This window comes from Leptidea sinapis, chromosome 45 (assembly GCF_905404315.1).
Source record: "Leptidea sinapis chromosome 45, ilLepSina1.1, whole genome shotgun sequence".
Classification (NCBI taxonomy): Eukaryota; Metazoa; Arthropoda; class Insecta; order Lepidoptera; family Pieridae; genus Leptidea; species Leptidea sinapis.
The window spans coordinates 8,856,421-8,862,254 of record NC_066309.1 but is presented as its reverse complement, the minus strand read 5'-3'; the positions used below and the strand labels follow the sequence as shown (position 1 = coordinate 8,862,254).

The 5,834-nt window shown below is 50.6% G+C and overlaps 2 non-coding genes and 1 pseudogene across 2 annotated transcripts; all 3 read right to left on the bottom strand.

Moving 5' to 3' along the window:
• Positions 1–1,281, bottom strand: part of LOC126977737 (large subunit ribosomal RNA) — a 5,293-nt pseudogene extending 4,012 nt beyond the window's left edge.
• A 537-nt stretch (positions 1,282–1,818) lies between these two features.
• On the bottom strand, positions 1,819–1,975 carry LOC126977595 (5.8S ribosomal RNA). The gene has a single exon (XR_007732269.1). It is a non-coding gene; the product is annotated as a 5.8S ribosomal RNA (ribosomal RNA).
• Positions 1,976–2,351: 376 nt separating this feature from the next.
• On the bottom strand, positions 2,352–4,256 carry LOC126977653 (small subunit ribosomal RNA). Its single transcript, XR_007732328.1, has one exon. It is a non-coding gene; the product is annotated as a small subunit ribosomal RNA (ribosomal RNA).
• Positions 4,257–5,834: the final 1,578 nt, after the last annotated feature.

The window sequence follows — 5,834 nt, the reverse complement described above, 5'->3', positions numbered from 1 at the left end:
GACGCCAGCTATCCTGAGGGAAACTTCGGACGGAACCAGCTACTAGATGGTTCGATTAGTCTTTCGCCCCTATACCCAGTTCCGACGATCGATTTGCACGTCAGAATCGCTACGGTCCTCCATCAGGGTTTCCCCTGACTTCGACCTGACCAGGCATAGTTCACCATCTTTCGGGTCCCAGCATCTGTGCTCAGAGCGCGCCCGCATTCGCTGATTGGAAACGAGACGCCTCGGGAGTGCGAGAGATCGATTTTTGACGACCGACGCTCCATCCTCCCTGAGCGCGCGACAAGCGCGCGCCTTCACTTTCGTTGCGCCTTTCAGTTTTGTCTGTTTGAATTCATAACTCAATGACTCGCACACATGCTAGACTCCTTGGTCCGTGTTTCAAGACGGGTCCTGCGAGTGCCCGAAACAGTAACATCGCCGACTGATACGCGCACAGTCCGAGACTACACGGCTGCGACGACAGCGGCGTCGCGTCAGCATCCGCACAAGGGCAGGATGTCGACGACGACTCTCGCTCGCGTCGGGCCGGACGCGTCCCCGGATGGAGACGCGTGCGCGTTTCATGACAAGTACCGTCCGCCGCCGGCCGGCGATCGTCACGGTCGGACGGCTGTGCGCGTGAACGCGCAGCCGCCCGGCTCCCGGACAACGCTTAGGCCGAACAGACGAACGGGTCGCGATGCATAATGTGTACTAGAGAGAAGTGCACGCCGTCCGGGTGCGTCAACGGCGGCGACCGGTGAACGCGAGCACGAGTCTCGCGCACATCGCGGCACGCCGCCGTACGCCCCGGAGTGACGATGAATCTCTCCGTTCGTTCATTCGAGTTTCGCAGGTTTACCCCTGAACGGTTTCACGTACTCTTGAACTCTCTCTTCAAAGTTCTTTTCAACTTTCCCTCACGGTACTTGTTCGCTATCGGTCTCGCGGTTATATTTAGCCTTAGATGGAGTTTACCACCCACTTAGGGCTGCACTCTCAAGCAACCCGACTCTGAGGAGAGTCCCTCTCGCGGACTCGCTCCGTCGCTACGGGCCTGGCACCCTCTATGGGAAAACGGCCCCGTTCAAGACGAACTTGGACGGGAGCGGCGACCGCGAGAAAGCGGAACCTCCCTAACACCACATGTCCCGCGACCGTGACGACCGCGGGATTCGGCGCTGGGCTTATCCCTGTTCGCTCGCCGCTACTGAGGGAATCCTGGTTAGTTTCTTTTCCTCCGCTTACTAATATGCTTAAATTCGGCGGGTGATCCTCCCTGATCTGAGGCCAACGATAAAAAGTATGAGGCAGACACGATATCCGTCAGCGCAGCGACACCGTCGTGCGCGCGCCGCCAATAAGTCTCAACGACGTATCGTCGACCCGCGCACGTACCGCGATCGAAGCGCCCTTCGGACGTCGAGTCCGCCTACTCGTTTGCACGCTCACGTCGGGCCGAAATAACACGTGCAGCGCACGGGACGCGAACCGAAGGCGCAGCCACGCACGCCGTTCACATAGAGAGCTCTGCATAGATTAATTAAAATTAATCACGAGATATCCGCGTGTGACAGCGAACGAGCGCGCCCCGGTACCGCGCCCGTCTCCGTGACCCACGTCGGGCGTGAGGCGGAGACGGCGTTGCACGCGAGCAGCACCACGCGTTGCGGCTTATTTACATTTTCGAACGGATCGAGCGGGCCCCGGAAAACCGGCGGGGTTTACCCGAGCCCGGCCCGAAGACCGTCACTCGTTTTACACGTTTTTTAGGCGCGCAAACAGTGTTGTCAGCATACAGCGACGGCGTCGTCGTATTCTTTTATGCAGCCGCCCCCAGACAGGAGTGGTCCTGGATATTTCTCCACGGACCGCAATGTGCGTTCGAAATGTCGATGTTCAAATGTGTCCTGCAGTTCACACTATGACGCGCAGTTAACTGCGTTCTTCATCGACCCGCGAGCCAAGTGATCCACCGTTCAGGGTAATAGTTTTTTATATTTAGAAAATACGTGAACGATCTCTGTGTGTAACAAAATATTATGTGACGCACGCATTGCGCGTACGTCGTGATCTCGACTCGCTTCGCACTCGACATGAGCGCGTCGCGAGACGCACGCGCGTCGCGTACATGCGAACCGCGCCCGCCGAAGCGTCGTGCCGGAGACGTCGTGCCGGACACCCCCCACATGCGGCGGGAGATGTCAGCGCGCGCGCGGCAAACGCGACAACGTAGCACAGAGAGCACATCGCGAGCGCGAAAATAATCAGTGATTGACACGTGATTGAAGTTATCATCGTCAACAGTCGGCTGTGAGCGAAGCGTGTCGGCGACAACGCTCGCGCACGCGACCGTTACACGTTAATGATCCTTCCGCAGGTTCCCCTACGGAAACCTTGTTACGACTTTTACTTCCTCTAAATGATCAAGTTTGGTCAACTTCCCAGCAACGCCGACGGCCGCGAAGCCACCGCGTGTCGGTCCGAAGACCTCACTAAATCATTCAATCGGTAGTAGCGACGGGCGGTGTGTACAAAGGGCAGGGACGTAATCAACGCGAGCTTATGACTCGCGCTTACTAGGAATTCCTCGTTTATGGGGGATAATTGCAAACCCCAATCCCCAGCACGAAGGAGTTTCAACGGGTTGCCCGGGCCTCTAGGCCAGGGAGAACATGTTGATTCCTTCAGTGTAGCGCGCGTGCGGCCCAGGACATCTAAGGGCATCACAGACCTGTTATTGCTCAATCTCGTGCGGCTCGAAGCCGCCGGTCCCTCTAAGAAGAATTTTAATACGCCGCCAGTGAGTTGCGCGACCCTGAAGCCGCGCACACCTAAATGACGACGCCTATTTAGCAGGCTAGAGTCTCGTTCGTTACCGGAATTAACCAGACAAATCGCTCCACCAACTAAGAACGGCCATGCACCACCACCCACCGAATCAAGAAAGAGCTGTTAATCTGTCAATCCTTCCGGTGTCCGGGCCTGGTGAGATTTCCCGTGTTGAGTCAAATTAAGCCGCAGGCTCCACTCCTGGTGGTGCCCTTCCGTCAATTCCTTTAAGTTTCAGCTTTGCAACCATACTCCCCCCGGAGTCCAAAATCTTTGGTTTCCCGGAAGCTGCCCGCCGAGCCATTGTAGTAACGTCGGCGGATCGCTAGATGACATATTTACGGTTAGAACTAGGGCGGTATCTAATCGCCTTCGAACCTCTAACTTTCGTTCTTGATTGATGAAAACACCTTTGGCAAATGCTTTCGCTGATGTTCGTCTTGCGACGATCCAAGAATTTCACCTCTAACGTCGCAATACGAATGCCCCCAGTTATCCCTATTAATCATTACCTCGGAGTTCTGAAAACCAACAAAATAGAACCGAGATCATATTCTATTATTCCATGCACGAAATATTCAAGCGGCATTTTGAGCCCGCTTTGAGCACTCTAATTTGTTCAAAGTAAAATTGTCGGCCCATCTCGACACTCACTGAAGAGCACCGCGATAGGATTTTGATATTGAACCGGCGTTTTACCGCCGGCTCACCGACGATATGCTCCGCAGACGTGTCAGTATCACCGCGGATGCGATGCACCGACAGCGCGGCGCACAAATGCAACTACGAGCTTTTTAACCGCAACAATTTTAGTATACGCTATTGGAGCTGGAATTACCGCGGCTGCTGGCACCAGACTTGCCCTCCAATTGTTCCTCGTTAAAATATTTAAAGTGTACTCATTCCGATTACGAGGCCTCGTAAGAGTCCCGTATCGTTATTTTTCGTCACTACCTCCCCGTGCCGGGAGTGGGTAATTTGCGCGCCTGCTGCCTTCCTTGGATGTGGTAGCCGTTTCTCAGGCTCCCTCTCCGGAATCGAACCCTGATTCCCCGTTACCCGTGACAACCATGGTAGTCGCAGAAACTACCATCGAAAGTTGATAAGGCAGACATTTGAAAGATGCGTCGCCGGTACTGGACCATGCGATCGGCAAAAGTTATCCAGATTCATCAAAATTAACGACTTCGGACGCGAGGCCCTCCGTCGATTGGTTTTGATCTAATAAAAGCACTCATCCCATCACTGGTCAGAGCTCTGATTGCATGTATTAGCTCTAGAATTACCACAGTTATCCAAGTAACTGAGTAAGATCTAAGGAACCAAAACTGATATATTGAGCCATTCGCGGTATCGCCTTAATACGGCTTGCACTGAGACATGCATGGCTTAATCTTTGAGACAAGCATATAACTACTGGCAGGATCAACCAGGGAGCTGCTGCAAACAACGATTGTTGTCGCGCTCAGCGCGTCATGCGTCGCGATCTCCCCTTAGGGCGTCGCGACTATGACATCTTGAACATATCGTGAGATATCCGTTCGCGCACTGTATACTATATATCTCAAAGGCATACGGTGCGCGTTGAACGAATCATAAATCGGCGATGGGCCGATTGTATGTTATGAAAGTTCAGTAACGAGAGTCCCTTCGGGTAATAATAAAAATGATGACACGCAATAGAAGCGGTATCAACGTATTAATATCGGTACACGTCGTGATCACAAATCGGATCGACGCCCGGTGCTTGAGAGGAGCGTGAACGTCTCGCACGCGTGAAATGCGCGACGCGTTCCGGCTTGCGGGCCCTCACGTTAAAAATCTTAACAGAGGGAAACCGTCGAAGCCCAGTCGGCGTCTTGGTGCGCGCAAAAAATTTACACGATCGCTTTCAACGTGACGAGGATCGCCGCAGCGTATGATACTGTAGAGAGAGTGAAGAGAGGAATTATGAGAAACGAAATCACAAAAAACCTTTCAAATCACCAAATCAAATATCATCCGCATAGGGAAACTCGAAAACGCTCGATCGACACAGCGCGGTGAGTCTGTCTCATTTTTTATATTGTAAAAAAAGAACATATAAAACAACGCGCGACACAAACACAGACACAGACACACCAGCTCTCTGCCCCGAGAGTACCAACAACCGTATTGTTATTATATCATCGTCGTTATCATCGCGCGCATTCACAAACTTACTCAAATATAAATATATATTAAATAAAATATGAATGACGATGACGACGACGAGAATAATAAAACAGCAGCAGTTGTTGTGGCTGGGGGTGGTTGGTGTTGTGCGCGTTTTTGTATTTTTGTCGCGTGCGTTTTTCACTCTTTTTACAAGAAAAAACTTGAGCGGCGTTGAATTCGGCGTCGCGAACCGTTCGCTACGGACTCGACTCTCGACGCCGACTGCCGTATGTGTGGTGCACGCGAACGATATGAACGTGTAAACTCTCTGATATGTGAATAAAGTGATTTTGATTTGATTTTACTATTTATTAATAACATAATATTGAATATGCATTGCGGCTTCGAAGAAAAAATCGTTTTTTTTTTTTTTTTTTTTTTTTTTTTTTTTTTTTACTTTATTAATAACGAGTACGATAATGTTCAGTAATAAACGCGCGACACGTACATTTCATTTTCCCTCCGAAACCAAATAAAAAATCTCCAAAAAAAAATATATTTCAAATCAAATCAAAATTCTTATCATACATCAATCTTACTCACCCAAACTAAACATGTAAACGTCTAAACGCAGCACGAGACGAGCCAGCTACTTGATACTACCTAAGACAAGAACAAATTACGGCAAGCGTATGTTTATTTACGAGGGCGCACCACTTTTTAATAGTCTACCTTCATCTCTCAAAAAGATTAGGTCACTAAAAACATTTAAACGTGACCTATCAGACTATATTGTTTCAAAGTTTTTATAAAACACATGTCTGAAATTGTTTGTTATGTGACAGTGCCCTGTAAAAGTGTGTAATCTTAAATTTTGT